The 16,314-nt window shown below is 49.0% G+C and overlaps 1 protein-coding gene across 2 annotated transcripts in view; it reads right to left on the bottom strand.

Moving 5' to 3' along the window:
* The window catches only part of LOC132385962 (gastrula zinc finger protein XlCGF8.2DB-like), a 140,141-nt gene that overhangs the window by 75,315 nt on the left and 48,512 nt on the right, over positions 1-16,314 (bottom strand). The window contains exons 1-2 of one of the 2 annotated variants that reach the window (XM_059958196.1): positions 12,899-14,469; positions 12,631-12,782 (exon numbers count right to left, since the gene is read on the bottom strand). The exons of the other annotated variant lie outside the window; for it this stretch is intronic. The gene's annotated coding sequence lies outside the window, so the exon portion shown is untranslated. Of the gene's footprint in view, positions 1-12,630; positions 12,783-12,898; positions 14,470-16,314 lie in introns of those variants that run through there. 2 annotated transcript variants of the gene reach the window in all.

Raw genomic sequence — 16,314 nt, 5'->3', positions numbered from 1 at the left:
GATTTCACAGGAGGTGTTAACAGAAATGGGGAGTGGTGTAGGGGTTGGAAGGGTTTTCACAGGGGGTGTTAACAGAAATGGGGAGTGGTGTAGGGGTTGGAAGGGTTTTCACAGGGGGTGTTAACAGAAATGGGGAGTGGTGTATGGATTGGAAGGGTTTTCACAGAGGGTGTTATCAGAAATGGGGAGTGGTGTAGGGGTTGGAAGGGATTTCACAGGAGGTGTTAACAGAAATGGGGAGTGGTGTAGGGGTTGGAAGGGTTTTCACAGGGGGTGTTAACAGAAATGGGGAGTGGTGTAGGGGTTGGAAGGGTTTTCACAGGGGGTGTTAACAGAAATGGGGAGTGGTGTATGGATTGGAAGGGTTTTCACAGAGGGTGTTATCAGAAATGGGGAGTGGTGTGAGGGATGGAAGGGTTTTCACAGGGGGTGTTAACAGAAATGGGGAGTGGTGTAGGGGTTGGAAGGGTTTTCACAGATGGTGTTAACAGAAATGGGGGTGGTATAGGGGTGGGAAGGGATTTCACAGGAGGTGTTAACAGAAATGGGGAGTGGTGTAGGGGTTGGAAGGGTTTTCACAGGGGGTGTTAACAGAAATGGGGAGTGGTGTAGGGGTTGGAAGTGTTTTCACAGGGGGTGTTAACAGAAATGGGGAGTGGTGTGAGGGTTGGAAGGGTTTTCACAGGGGGTGTTAACAGAAATGGGGAGTGGTGTAGGGGTTGGAAGGGTTTTCACAGAGGGTGTTAACAGAAATGGGGAGTGGTGTAGGGGTTGGAAGGGTTTTCACAGGGGGTGTTAACAGAAATGGGGAGTGGTGTAGGGGTTGGAAGGGTTTTCACAGGGGGTGTTAACGGAAATGGGGAGTGGTGTAGGAGTTGGAAGGGTTTTCACAGGGGGTGTTAACAGAAATGGGGAGTGGTGTAGGGGTGGGAAGGGTTTTCACAGGGGGTGTTAACGGAAATGGGGAGTGGTGTAGGAGTTGGAAGGGTTTTCACAGGGGGTGTTAACAGAAATGGGGAGTGGTGTAGGGGTTGGAAGGGTTTTCACAGAGGGCGTTAACAGAAATGGGGAGTGGTGTAGGGATTGGAAGGGTTTTCACAGGGGGTGTTAACAGAAATGGGGAGTGGTGTAGGTGTTGGAAGGGTTTTCACAGGGGGTGTTAACAGAAATGGGGAGTGGTGTAGGGGTTGGAAGGGTTTTCACAGAGGGTGTTAACAGAAATGGGGAGTGGTGTAGGGGTTGGAAGGGTTTTCACAGATGGTGTTAACAGAAATGGGGAGTGGTGTATGGATTGGAAGGGTTTTCACAGAGGGTGTTATCAGAAATGGGGAGTGGTGTGAGGGATGGAAGGGTTTTCACAGGGGGTGTTAACAGAAATGGGGAGTGGTGTAGGGGTTGGAAGGGTTTTCACAGATGGTGTTAACAGAAATGGGGAGTGGTATAGGGGTGGGAAGGGATTTCACAGGAGGTGTTAACAGAAATGGGGAGTGGTGTAGGGGTTGGAAGGGTTTTCACAGGGGGTGTTAACAGAAATGGGGAGTGGTGTAGGGGTTGGAAGGGTTTTCACAGGGGGTGTTAACAGAAATGGGGAGTGGTGTAGGGGGTTGGAAGGGTTTTCACAGAGGGTGTTAACAGAAATGGGGAGTGGTGTAGGGGTTGGAAGGGTTTTCACAGGGGGTGTTAACAGAAATGGGGAGTGGTGCAGGGGTTGGAAGGGTTTTCACAGATGGTGTTAACAGAAATGGGGAGTGGTATAGGGGTTGGAAGGGTTTTCACAGGAGGTGTTAACAGAAATGGGGAGTGGTGTAGGGGTTGGAAGGGATTTCACAGAGGGTGTTAACAGAAATGGGGAGAGGTGTAGGGGTTGGAAGGTTTTTCACAGAGGGTGTTAACAGAAATGGGGAGTGGTGTAGGGGTTGGAAGGGTTTTCACAGATGGTGTTAACAGAAATGGGGAGTGGTGTGAGGGTTGGAAGGGATTTCACAGGAGGTGTTAACAGAAATGGGGAGTGGTATAGGGGTTGGAAGGGATTTCACAGGAGGTGTTAACAGAAATGGGGAGTGGTGTAGGGGTTGGAAGGGTTTTCACAGAGGGTGTTAACAGAAATGGGGAGTGGTATAGGGGTTGGAAGGGTTTTCACAGGAGGTGTTAACAGAAATGGGGAGTGGTGTAGGGGTTGGAAGGGTTTTCACAGAGGGTGTTAACAGAAATGGGGAGTGGTATAGGGGTTGGAAGGGATTTCACAGGGGGTGTTAACAGAAATGGGTAGTGGTGTATGGATTGGAAGGGTTTTCACAGAGGGAGTTATCAGAAATGGGGAGTGGTGTGAGGGATGGAAGGGTTTTCACAGATGGTGTTAACAGAAATGGGGAGTGGTGTGAGGGTTGGAAGGGATTTCACAGGAGGTGTTAACAGAAATGGGGAGTGGTATAGGGGTTGGAAGGGATTTCACAGGAGGTGTTAACAGAAATGGGGAGTGGTGTAGGGGTTGGAAGGGTTTTCACAGAGGGTGTTAACAGAAATGGGGAGTGGTATAGGGGTTGGAAGGGATTTCACAGGAGGTGTTAACAGAAATGGGGAGTGGTGTAGGGGTTGGAAGGGATTACACAGGAGGTGTTAACAGAAATGGGGAGTGGTGTAGGGGTTGGAAGGGTTTTCACAGGGGGTGTTAACAGAAATGGGTAGTGGTGTATGGATTGGAAGGGTTTTCACAGAGGGTGTTATCAGAAATGGGGAGTGGTGTGAGGGATGGAAGGGTTTTCACAGGGGGTGTTAACAGAAATGGGGAGTGGTATAGGGGTTGGAAGGGCTTTCACAGGGGGTGTTAACAGAAATGGGTAGTGGTGTATGGATTGGAAGGGTTTTCACAGAGGGTGTTATCAGAAATGGGGAGTGGTGTGAGGGATGGAAGGGTTTTCACAGGGGGTGTTAACAGAAATGGGGAGTGGTGTAGGGGTTGGAAGGGTTTTCACAGATGGTGTTAACAGAAATGGGGAGTGGTATAGGGGTGGGAAGGGATTTCACAGGAGGTGTTAACAGAAATGGGGAGTGGTGTAGGGGTTGGAAGGGTTTTCACAGGGGGTGTTAACAGAAATGGGGAGTGGTGTAGGGGTTGGAAGGGTTTTCACAGGGGGTGTTAACAGAAATGGGGAGTGGTGTAGGGGGTTGGAAGGGTTTTCACAGAGGGTGTTAACAGAAATGGGGAGTGGTGTAGGGGTTGGAAGGGTTTTCACAGGGGGTGTTAACAGAAATGGGGAGTGGTGCAGGGGTTGGAAGGGTTTTCACAGATGGTGTTAACAGAAATGGGGAGTGGTATAGGGGTTGGAAGGGTTTTCACAGGAGGTGTTAACAGAAATGGGGAGTGGTGTAGGGGTTGGAAGGGATTTCACAGAGGGTGTTAACAGAAATGGGGAGAGGTGTAGGGGTTGGAAGGTTTTTCACAGAGGGTGTTAACAGAAATGGGGAGTGGTGTAGGGGTTGGAAGGGTTTTCACAGATGGTGTTAACAGAAATGGGGAGTGGTGTGAGGGTTGGAAGGGATTTCACAGGAGGTGTTAACAGAAATGGGGAGTGGTATAGGGGTTGGAAGGGATTTCACAGGAGGTGTTAACAGAAATGGGGAGTGGTGTAGGGGTTGGAAGGGTTTTCACAGAGGGTGTTAACAGAAATGGGGAGTGGTATAGGGGTTGGAAGGGTTTTCACAGGAGGTGTTAACAGAAATGGGGAGTGGTGTAGGGGTTGGAAGGGTTTTCACAGAGGGTGTTAACAGAAATGGGGAGTGGTATAGGGGTTGGAAGGGATTTCACAGGGGGTGTTAACAGAAATGGGTAGTGGTGTATGGATTGGAAGGGTTTTCACAGAGGGAGTTATCAGAAATGGGGAGTGGTGTGAGGGATGGAAGGGTTTTCACAGATGGTGTTAACAGAAATGGGGAGTGGTGTGAGGGTTGGAAGGGATTTCACAGGAGGTGTTAACAGAAATGGGGAGTGGTATAGGGGTTGGAAGGGATTTCACAGGAGGTGTTAACAGAAATGGGGAGTGGTGTAGGGGTTGGAAGGGTTTTCACAGAGGGTGTTAACAGAAATGGGGAGTGGTATAGGGGTTGGAAGGGATTTCACAGGAGGTGTTAACAGAAATGGGGAGTGGTGTAGGGGTTGGAAGGGATTACACAGGAGGTGTTAACAGAAATGGGGAGTGGTGTAGGGGTTGGAAGGGTTTTCACAGGGGGTGTTAACAGAAATGGGTAGTGGTGTATGGATTGGAAGGGTTTTCACAGAGGGTGTTATCAGAAATGGGGAGTGGTGTGAGGGATGGAAGGGTTTTCACAGGGGGTGTTAACAGAAATGGGGAGTGGTGTAGGGGTTGGAAGGGTTTTCACAGATGGTGTTAACAGAAATGGGGAGTGGTATAGGGGTGGGAAGGGATTTCACAGGAGGTGTTAACAGAAATGGGGAGCGGTGTAGGGGTTGGAAGGTTTTTCACAGGGGGTGTTAACAGAAATGGGGAGTGGTGTAGGGGTTGGAAGGGTTTTCACAGGGGGTGTTAACAGAAATGGGGAGTGGTGTGAGGGTTGGAAGGGTTTTCACAGGGGGTGTTAACAGAAATGGGGAGTGGTGTAGGGGTTGGAAGGGTTTTCACAGAGGGTGTTAACAGAAATGGGGAGTGGTGTAGGGGTTGGAAGGGTTTTCACAGAGGGTGTTAACAGAAATGGGGAGTGGTGTAGGGGTTGGAAGGGTTTTCACAGGGGGTGTTAACAGAAATGGGGAGTGGTGTAGGGGTTGGAAGGGTTTTCACAGGGGGTGTTAACGGAAATGGGGAGTGGTGTAGGAGTTGGAAGGGTTTTCACAGGGGGTGTTAACAGAAATGGGGAGTGGTGTAGGGGTTGGAAGGGTTTTCACAGGGGGTGTTAACAGAAATGGGGAGTGGTGTAGGGGTTGGAAGGGTTTTCACAGGGGGTGTTAACAGAAATGGGGAGTGGTGTAGGGGTTGGAAGGGTTTTCACAGAGGGTGTTAACAGAAATGGGGAGTGGTGTAGGGGTTGGAAGGGTTTTCACAGATGGTGTTAACAGAAATGGGGAGTGGTGTGAGGGTTGGAAGGGATTTCACAGAGGGTGTTAACAGAAATGGGGAGAGGTGTAGGGGTTGGAAGGTTTTTCACAGAGGGTGTTAACAGAAATGGGGAGTGGTGTAGGGGTTGGAAGGGTTTTCACAGATGGTGTTAACAGAAATGGGGAGTGGTATAGGGGTTGGAAGGGATTTCACAGGAGGTGTTAACAGAAATGGGGAGTGGTGTAGGGGTTGGAAGGGTTTTCACCGAGGGTGTTAACAGAAATGGGGAGTGGTATAGGGGTTGGAAGGGATTTCACAGGAGGTGTTAACAGAAATGGGGAGTGGTGTAGGGGTTGGAAGGGTTTTCACAGAGGGTGTTAACTGAAATGGGGAGTGGTATAGGGGTTGGAAGGGATTTCACAGGAGGTGTTAACAGAAATGGGGAGTGGTGTAGGGGTTGGAAGGGTTTTCACAGGGGGTGTTAACAGAAATGGGGAGTGGTGTATGGATTGGAAGGGTTTTCACAGAGGGTGTTATCAGAAATGGGGAGTGGTGTGAGGGATGGAAGGGTTTTCACAGGGGGTGTTAACAGAAATGGGGAGTGGTGTAGGGGTTGGAAGGGTTTTCACAGATGGTGTTAACAGAAATGGGGAGTGGTATAGGGGTGGGAAGGGATTTCACAGGAGGTGTTAACAGAAATGGGGAGTGGTGTAGGGGTTGGAAGGGTTTTCACAGGGGGTGTTAACAGAAATGGGGAGTGGTGTAGGGGTTGGAAGGGTTTTCACAGGGGGTGTTAACAGAAATGGGGAGTGGTGTAGGGGGTTGGAAGGGTTTTCACAGAGGGTGTTAACAGAAATGGGGAGTGGTGTAGGGGTTGGAAGGGTTTTCACAGGGGGTGTTAACAGAAATGGGGAGTGGTGTAGGGGTTGGAAGGGTTTTCACAGATGGTGTTAACAGAAATGGGGAGTGGTATAGGGGTTGGAAGGGTTTTCACAGGAGGTGTTAACAGAAATGGGGAGTGGTGTAGGGGTTGGAAGGGATTTCACAGAGGGTGTTAACAGAAATGGGGAGAGGTGTAGGGGTTGGAAGGTTTTTCACAGAGGGTGTTAACAGAAATGGGGAGTGGTGTAGGGGTTGGAAGGGTTTTCACAGATGGTGTTAACAGAAATGGGGAGTGGTGTGAGGGTTGGAAGGGATTTCACAGGAGGTGTTAACAGAAATGGGGAGTGGTATAGGGGTTGGAAGGGATTTCACAGGAGGTGTTAACAGAAATGGGGAGTGGTGTAGGGGTTGGAAGGGTTTTCACAGAGGGTGTTAACAGAAATGGGGAGTGGTATAGGGGTTGGAAGGGTTTTCACAGGAGGTGTTAACAGAAATGGGGAGTGGTGTAGGGGTTGGAAGGGTTTTCACAGAGGGTGTTAACAGAAATGGGGAGTGGTATAGGGGTTGGAAGGGATTTCACAGGGGGTGTTAACAGAAATGGGTAGTGGTGTATGGATTGGAAGGGTTTTCACAGAGGGTGTTATCAGAAATGGGGAGTGGTGTGAGGGATGGAAGGGTTTTCACAGATGGTGTTAACAGAAATGGGGAGTGGTGTGAGGGTTGGAAGGGATTTCACAGGAGGTGTTAACAGAAATGGGGAGTGGTATAGGGGTTGGAAGGGATTTCACAGGAGGTGTTAACAGAAATGGGGAGTGGTGTAGGGGTTGGAAGGGTTTTCACAGAGGGTGTTAACAGAAATGGGGAGTGGTATAGGGGTTGGAAGGGATTTCACAGGAGGTGTTAACAGAAATGGGGAGTGGTGTAGGGGTTGGAAGGGATTTCACAGGAGGTGTTAACAGAAATGGGGAGTGGTGTAGGGGTTGGAAGGGTTTTCACAGGGGGTGTTAACAGAAATGGGTAGTGGTGTATGGATTGGAAGGGTTTTCACAGAGGGTGTTATCAGAAATGGGGAGTGGTGTGAGGGATGGAAGGGTTTTCACAGGGGGTGTTAACAGAAATGGGGAGTGGTGTAGGGTTTGGAAGGGTTTTCACAGATGGTGTTAACAGAAATGGGGAGTGGTATAGGGGTGGGAAGGGATTTCACAGGAGGTGTTAACAGAAATGGGGAGCGGTGTAGGGGTTGGAAGGTTTTTCACAGGGGGTGTTAACAGAAATGGGGAGTGGTGTAGGGGTTGGAAGGGTTTTCACAGGGGGTGTTAACAGAAATGGGGAGTGGTGTGAGGGTTGGAAGGGTTTTCACAGGGGGTGTTAACAGAAATGGGGAGTGGTGTAGGGGTTGGAAGGGTTTTCACAGAGGGTGTTAACAGAAATGGGGAGTGGTGTAGGGGTTGGAAGGGTTTTCACAGAGGGTGTTAACAGAAATGGGGAGTGGTGTAGGGGTTGGAAGGGTTTTCACAGAGGGTGTTAACAGAAATGGGGAGTGGTGTAGGGGTTGGAAGGGTTTTCACAGGGGGTGTTAACGGAAATGGGGAGTGGTGTAGGAGTTGGAAGGGTTTTCACAGGGGGTGTTAACAGAAATGGGGAGTGGTGTAGGGGTTGGAAGGGTTTTCACAGGGGGTGTTAACAGAAATGGGGAGTGGTGTAGGGGTTGGAAGGGTTTTCACAGGGGGTGTTAACAGAAATGGGGAGTGGTGTAGGGGTTGGAAGGGATTTCACAGGGGGTGTTAACAGAAATGGGGAGTGGTGTAGTGGTTGGAAGGGTTTTCTCAGAGGGTGTTAACAGAAATGGGGAGTGGTGTAGGGGTTGGAAGGGTTTTCACATGGGGTGTTAACAGAAATGGGGAGTGGTGTAGGGGTTGGAAGGGTTTTCACAGAGGGTGTTAACAGAAATGGGGAGTGGTGTAGGGGTTGGAAGGGATTTCACAGAGGGTGTTAACAGAAATGGGGAGAGGTGTAGGGGTTGGAAGGTTTTTCACAGAGGGTGTTAACAGAAATGGGGAGTGGTGTAGGGGTTGGAAGGGTTTTCACAGATGGTGTTAACAGAAATGGGGAGTGGTATAGGGGTTGGAAGGGATTTCACAGGAGGTGTTAACAGAAATGGGGAGTGGTGTAGTGGTTGGAAGGGTTTTCACCGAGGGTGTTAACAGAAATGGGGAGTGGTATAGGGATTGGAAGGGATTTCACAGGAGGTGTTAACAGAAATGGGGAGTGGTGTAGGGGTTGGAAGGGTTTTCACAGAGGGTGTTAACAGAAATGGGGAGTGGTATAGGGGTTGGAAGGGATTTCACAGGAGGTGTTAACAGAAATGGGGAGTGGTGTAGGGGTTGGAAGGGTTTTCACAGGGGGTGTTAACAGAAATGGGGAGTGGTGTATGGATTGGAAGGGTTTTCACAGAGGGTGTTATCAGAAATGGGGAGTGGTGTGAGGGATGGAAGGGTTTTCACAGGGGGTGTTAACAGAAATGGGGAGTGGTGTAGGGGTTGGAAGGGTTTTCACAGATGGTGTTAACAGAAATGGGGAGTGGTATAGGGGTGGGAAGGGATTTCACAGGAGGTGTTAACAGAAATGGGGAGTGGTGTAGGGGTTGGAAGGGTTTTCACAGGGGGTGTTAACAGAAATGGGGAGTGGTGTAGGGGTTGGAAGGGTTTTCACAGGGGGTGTTAACAGAAATGGGGAGTGGTGTAGGGGGTTGGAAGGGTTTTCACAGAGGGTGTTAACAGAAATGGGGAGTGGTGTAGGGGTTGGAAGGGTTTTCACAGGGGGTGTTAACAGAAATGGGGAGTGGTGTAGGGGTTGGAAGGGTTTTCACAGATGGTGTTAACAGAAATGGGGAGTGGTATAGGGGTTGGAAGGGTTTTCACAGGAGGTGTTAACAGAAATGGGGAGTGGTGTAGGGGTTGGAAGGGATTTCACAGAGGGTGTTAACAGAAATGGGGAGAGGTGTAGGGGTTGGAAGGTTTTTCACAGAGGGTGTTAACAGAAATGGGGAGTGGTGTAGGGGTTGGAAGGGTTTTCACAGATGGTGTTAACAGAAATGGGGAGTGGTGTGAGGGTTGGAAGGGATTTCACAGGAGGTGTTAACAGAAATGGGGAGTGGTATAGGGGTTGGAAGGGATTTCACAGGAGGTGTTAACAGAAATGGGGAGTGGTGTAGGGGTTGGAAGGGTTTTCACAGAGGGTGTTAACAGAAATGGGGAGTGGTATAGGGGTTGGAAGGGTTTTCACAGGAGGTGTTAACAGAAATGGGGAGTGGTGTAGGGGTTGGAAGGGTTTTCACAGAGGGTGTTAACAGAAATGGGGAGTGGTATAGGGGTTGGAAGGGATTTCACAGGAGGTGTTAACAGAAATGGGGAGTGGTGTAGGGGTTGGAAGGGATTTCACAGGAGGTGTTAACAGAAATGGGGAGTGGTGTAGGGGTTGGAAGGGTTTTCACAGGGGGTGTTAACAGAAATGGGTAGTGGTGTATGGATTGGAAGGGTTTTCACAGAGGGTGTTATCAGAAATGGGGAGTGGTGTGAGGGATGGAAGGGTTTTCACAGATGGTGTTAACAGAAATGGGGAGTGGTGTAGGGGTTGGAAGGGTTTTCTCAGAGGGTGTTAACAGAAATGGGGAGTGGTGTAGGGGTTGGAAGGGTTTTCACAGGGGGTGTTAACAGAAATGGGGAGTGGTGTGAGGGTTGGAAGGGATTTCACAGGAGGTGTTAACAGAAATGGGGAGTGGTATAGGGGTTGGAAGGGATTTCACAGGAGGTGTTAACAGAAATGGGGAGTGGTGTAGGGGTTGGAAGGGTTTTCACAGAGGGTGTTAACAGAAATGGGGAGTGGTATAGGGGTTGGAAGGGATTTCACAGGAGGTGTTAACAGAAATGGGGAGTGGTGTAGGGGTTGGAAGGGATTTCACAGGAGGTGTTAACAGAAATGGGGAGTGGTGTAGGGGTTGGAAGGGTTTTCACAGGGGGTGTTAACAGAAATGGGTAGTGGTGTATGGATTGGAAGGGTTTTCACAGAGGGTGTTATCAGAAATGGGGAGTGGTGTGAGGGATGGAAGGGTTTTCACAGGGGGTGTTAACAGAAATGGGGAGTGGTGTAGGGGTTGGAAGGGTTTTCACAGATGGTGTTAACAGAAATGGGGAGTGGTATAGGGGTGGGAAGGGATTTCACAGGAGGTGTTAACAGAAATGGGGAGTGGTGTAGGGGTTGGAAGGGTTTTCACAGGGGGTGTTAACAGAAATGGGGAGTGGTGTAGGGGTTGGAAGGGTTTTCACAGGGGGTGTTAACAGAAATGGGGAGTGGTGTGAGGGTTGGAAGGGTTTTCACAGGGGGTGTTAACAGAAATGGGGAGTGGTGTAGGGGTTGGAAGGGTTTTCACAGAGGGTGTTAACAGAAATGGGGAGTGGTGTAGGGGTTGGAAGGGTTTTCACAGAGGGTGTTAACAGAAATGGGGAGTGGTGTAGGGGTTGGAAGGGTTTTCACAGGGGGTGTTAACAGAAATGGGGAGTGGTGTAGGGGTTGGAAGGGTTTTCACAGGGGGTGTTAACGGAAATGGGGAGTGGTGTAGGAGTTGGAAGGGTTTTCACAGGGGGTGTTAACAGAAATGGGGAGTGGTGTAGGGGTTGGAAGGGTTTTCACAGGGGGTGTTAACAGAAATGGGGAGTGGTGTAGGGGTTGGAAGGGTTTTCACAGGGGGTGTTAACAGAAATGGGGAGTGGTGTAGGGGTTGGAAGGGTTTTCACAGAGGGTGTTAACAGAAATGGGGAGTGGTGTAGGGGTTGGAAGGGTTTTCACAGATGGTGTTAACAGAAATGGGGAGTGGTGTGAGGGTTGGAAGGGATTTCACAGGGGGTGTTAACAGAAATGGGGAGTGGTGTAGGGGTTGGAAGTGTTTTCTCAGAGGGTGTTAACAGAAATGGGGAGTGGTGTAGGGGTTGGAAGGGTTTTCACAGGGGGTGTTAACAGAAATGGGGAGTGGTGTAGGGGTTGGAAGGGTTTTCACAGAGGGTGTTAACAGAAATGGGGAGTGGTGTAGGGGTTGGAAGGGATTTCACAGAGGGTGTTAACAGAAATGGGGAGAGGTGTAGGGGTTGGAAGGTTTTTCACAGAGGGTGTTAACAGAAATGGGGAGTGGTGTAGGGGTTGGAAGGGTTTTCACAGATGGTGTTAACAGAAATGGGGAGTGGTATAGGGGTTGGAAGGGATTTCACAGGAGGTGTTAACAGAAATGGGGAGTGGTGTAGGGGTTGGAAGGGTTTTCACCGAGGGTGTTAACAGAAATGGGCAGTGGTATAGGGGTTGGAAGGGATTTCACAGGAGGTGTTAACAGAAATGGGGAGTGGTGTAGGGGTTGGAAGGGTTTTCACAGAGGGTGTTAACTGAAATGGGGAGTGGTATAGGGGTTGGAAGGGATTTCACAGGAGGTGTTAACAGAAATGGGGAGTGGTGTAGGGGTTGGAAGGGTTTTCACAGGGGGTGTTAACAGAAATGGGGAGTGGTGTATGGATTGGAAGGGTTTTCACAGAGGGTGTTATCAGAAATGGGGAGTGGTGTGAGGGATGGAAGGGTTTTCACAGGGGGTGTTAACAGAAATGGGGAGTGGTGTAGTGGTTGGAAGGGTTTTCACAGATGGTGTTAACAGAAATGGGGAGTGGTATAGGGGTGGGAAGGGATTTCACAGGAGGTGTTAACAGAAATGGGGAGTGGTGTAGGGGTTGGAAGGGTTTTCACAGGGGGTGTTAACAGAAATGGGGAGTGGTGTAGGGGTTGGAAGGGTTTTCACAGGGGGTGTTAACAGAAATGGGGAGTGGTGTAGGGGGTTGGAAGGGTTTTCACAGAGGGTGTTAACAGAAATGGGGAGTGGTGTAGGGGTTGGAAGGGTTTTCACAGGGGGTGTTAACAGAAATGGGGAGTGGTGTAGGGGTTGGAAGGGTTTTCACAGATGGTGTTAACAGAAATGGGGAGTGGTATAGGGGTTGGAAGGGTTTTCACAGGAGGTGTTAACAGAAATGGGGAGTGGTGTAGGGGTTGGAAGGGTTTTCACAGGGGGTGTTAACAGAAATGGGGAGTGGTGTAGGGGTTGGAAGGGTTTTCACAGGGGGTGTTAACAGAAATGGGGAGTGGTGTGAGGGTTGGAAGGGTTTTCACAGGGGGTGTTAACAGAAATGGGGAGTGGTGTAGGGGTTGGAAGGGTTTTCACAGGGGGTGTTAACAGAAATGGGGAGTGGTGTAGGGGTTTGGAAGGGTTTTCACAGGGGGTGTTAACAGAAATGGGGAGTGGTGTTGGGGTTGGAAGGGTTTTCACAGGGGGTGTTAACAGAAATGGGGAGTGGTGTAGGGGTTGGAAGGGTTTTCACAGATGGTGTTAACAGAAATGGGGAGTGGTGTAGGGGTTGGAAGGGTTTTCACAGATGGTGTTAACAGAAATGGGGAGTGGTGTGAGGGTTGGAAGGGATTTCACAGGGGGTGTTAACAGAAATGGGGAGTGGTGTAGGGGTTGGAAGGGTTCTCACAGGGGGTGAGGGGTGTCGGAATGCTTCTCCACCACTGTGGAAATGTACTTCACTTGTTGCACCAAAATGGCCTGTAACCAGCTGGAACCTGTGTTGCATCAGACAGCTTTGCTAATAATGTTCGTGCAACATGGTACCTGAGCACTTGAGTGCAGACCCGCAGCTGTGATTCAGCAGACAACGGAGTGCACCCTGTCCGTGAACTTGAGTCCATCGCAGTGACTGGACTGTCTGTGTTTTGTTTTCGGACAAAGCTATTACCAGCTCTTCTGCATTGCTCATCGTCCCTCTGCAAGTAAATATAAAAGCAGTTATGATCGATCCACTCGGAGTGAATTGTTGTTGGTTGGAAGAAGCAGTGAAAAGCTGCTGAACACCATCTCCTACCTGGACACTCACTCTTACCTGCACCCGCAGCTTCCTCCGCATCGCTTCGCCATCCCACCTCTGTACCGCTCGTCGTAGGAACTGAAATACTCATCCCGTCCATCGAGTCTTCTCCACCATTCGAATTTCCCTCTCAACTCCATACTGCTGCTTTCTCCACGTCAGCTCCGACACCTTTATTGATCAACAACCCACCCGGTTCCTTCTCAAAGCCCGTTACGCCGCTGGTGTTCAGGGCAGCAACGAAGAGGTTCACCGGGATGTTGTCTGAGCTGCTGTGGAAGGAGAGTACTGAACCTGTTCACAGCTCTCTGCAGTGTTTCCGGTGCTGGCCAGTGCTGTTGCCGTGACAACACGACTAGTTTCCGCACAGGATGTGTTCTGTAAAAACAGATGATGGTCGTCCAGGAGGCGCCGATTTTCTTCAGCCTCTCACAGAAGCAGAGATGCCGCTGAGCTTTCTTGGCGATAGTGTCCTTGTGGCTGGACAAGGACAGGCTGTCAGTGGTGTTCACTCTCAGGAGATTGGAGCTCTCAACCCCCTTATCCTCTGCCGTTGATGTAAACAGGAATGTCGGCATCGCCCCGGCTGACTTCCTGTTGTCAGTAACCAGCTCTATTGTGTTGGTGAAATGGAGGGGGTGGGGAGCTGGGAGGCTAAGGGATGATGAGATGTGTGTAGAACGAGGAGAGAGAGAACGGGTAAAGAGCTCGGGGGAAGTTGAGAAGCTGAAGATACTGGGAAAATGGAGAAACAAGACTAAATGGAACCAGACAGGAGAGGAATTTCACTCTCTCCCTCTCCATCTCCCTCTCCCTATCCGTCCCCCTCTCTCTCTCCCCCTCCTCTTTCTCTGTCTCACTCTCTCTCTTTCTCTCTCTCCCCCTCTCTGTCTCCCTCTCACTCTCTCCATCACTCTCTCACTCACTCTCTCTCTCTCTGTCTGTCTGTCTCTCACTCTCTCCACACCCTCTCTCACTTCCTCTCTCTGCCTGTCTGCCTCTCACTCTCAATCTCTCAATCCCTCTCCCTATCTCTGATTGCGAGAGTAACAGAGGGGAGAGGTTTGTGTGTGTGTGAGAGAGAGAGACCGAGAGAGAGTGCAATGAACTGTCGAGGTAAGAGAGGGACAGAGGGAGTGAGAGCGCTTGGGAGAGATGGGTAAGTATGGAGGAAGGGAGAGAGGTGCAGCAAATGGGAAAAGAAAGGGGCGGAGAGGAGGAGGTGTAACGGAGAACAACACACACAAAATGTTGGAGGAACTCAGCAGGTCAGGCAACCTCTATGGAAAATAATAAAGAGTGGATGTGGCGGACCGAGATCAGCAAGATGAGAGGATTCGATCAGTGGGGAGTGGGAACTTCCCGAGGATGCTGCGGGATTGTTTGTTGGATTACAGTAAGTGAGAAGTACAATATATAATGAAAAACACAATCCCAAGTCTAAAACAAAGAGTGAAGGAATTGATGAAAGAACAAGTGATATGAACAATCTACTAAACAAGTGTAAACAGAGCACAGAATCATTGATCTTAGAGAGGGGGTGTAGAGGGGAGATAGGGGACAGGGGGTGAGGGGGAGAGTGGGGGAGACTGGAGAGGGGTGGAGAAGGGAAAAGGGAAGGGGAGACAGAGGGAAGAGAGGGATGAGAGTGAAAGAAAGAGAACGTGGGGAGAGAGGGTTCAAGAGTAGGAGAATGGGGTATACTGGGGAGGAAAGAGTGAAGCAGAGAAGGGGAAGTGTGGGGAGAGAGTGTGGAAGAGGGGAGGAGAGTGTGAGAGAGAGGAGAGAGTTGAGAGAGGGGTGGGAGCGAGAGAGAAGGGAATGGTAAGAATGAAAGCGAGGTTTGTAGGCAAGAGAGTGAGGAGGGGAGGGACAGAAATGGATGGGTATGGAGTGGGAGGTGCCTCATCTCATCTTGCCCTGATGACGGATGCTGCTTTTCCTTTTGCTAAGGCAGAGGTTGATGGACTTTCGATCGGTCAGGGCATGAAAGGATATGCGGCGAAGGCAGGAAATTGGGGCTGGGAGGAAAAATGGATTGACCAAGTGGCAGAGCAGTTTTGATGGGCCAAATGGCCTAATTCTGCTTCTGTCTCTCATGGTCTTATGGTCCAAGAGCAGCCTCTCATTCAATGAGAGCAAGAGCAATGAACTGGTTCTGGACTTTGGAGGAGGAAACAGGAACCCATGAGGCAATCCTCATCGGGGCTCAAAGGTGGAGACGTTCAGCAACTTTAAATTCCACAGTGTGAACATTTCAGAGGATCTGTCCCGAGCCCGGGACACAAGTGCAATTACAAGAAAGCAGGAACTGTCTGTCCTCAGTAGAATGGCCCAGCACATCATAGTGGATATGGCCCAGTACATCACGGGTAAAACTCTCCTCACAACCGAGCACATCTCTGCGGAGTGCTGTCGCAGGAAATCAGCATCCGTCATCAAGGACCCCCACCACCCAGGCCATGCTCTCTTCTCAATGCTGCCATCAGGAAGAAGGTGCATGAGCCTCAGGAGCCTCAACCCCAGGTTCAGGAACAGTTATTACACTCAACCAACAGGCCCTTTCTTTTTACAATATTTTTACTCAGAGAAAAAAAAGTTACACAGTGTAGTACATAGATACATTTCAACATAACTTGTGTACATTCAAATATTGTAATAAAATTGATCAAAATGTTATAGCATAACACATAAAGGTATACCTCTCTGTAATCAAAAATTTAAAGATAGGTTATACATCATAAAATAATTTTTTATATATATAAAAAAGTCAACCCCCTACCAACTACTAAAGAAAAAAGCTTATGGATGACAATGGATAATTAGAAAAAAAAACATTTTCATTTAAGAAGAGAAGATAAAAAATATTCATAAAAGTCTGTGCACTGTTAAACTTTACAAATTGGAAAAGTAATTTAGGAAAGGTCCCCAAATATCATAAAAAGATTGTTTCGAATTTAAGACTGAACAGCAGATCTTTTCTAAATTTAAATACGACATAATATCACGTAGCCATTGAAGATGTGTAGGAGGGGTAGACTCCTTCCATTTAAGCAGGATTGCTCTCCTTGCTAAAAGAGAGGTAAAAACTAAAACCTGTAGGTTAGGAGTATTTAAAGTTATATTTTCATTTGCAATAATACCAAACAAGGCAGTAAGGGGATTTGGGTCAAATTGGACCTAAAAAGTTGAGAGAAGGTATGAAATATTTCCCGCCAAAACTTTCCAATTGGAGGGCAAAACCAAAACATATGAATTAAAGAGGCATCAGCAGAGTTGCATTTATTACAAAGTGGAGAAACATTCGGGTAAAAACTGGAGAGCTTCTATTTAGAAATATAAGCTCGATGAACCACTTTAAATTGTAGAAGAGAATGACGAGCACAGAAAGATGATTTATTAACCCATTTAAAAATTTTATTCCATCTATC

Source organism: Hypanus sabinus (genome assembly GCF_030144855.1).
Source record: "Hypanus sabinus isolate sHypSab1 chromosome X2 unlocalized genomic scaffold, sHypSab1.hap1 SUPER_X2_unloc_7, whole genome shotgun sequence".
NCBI lineage: Eukaryota > Metazoa > Chordata > Chondrichthyes > Myliobatiformes > Dasyatidae > Hypanus > Hypanus sabinus.
The sequence above is the reverse complement of the archived record's forward strand: the minus strand, read 5'-3'. Positions and strand labels throughout refer to the sequence as shown.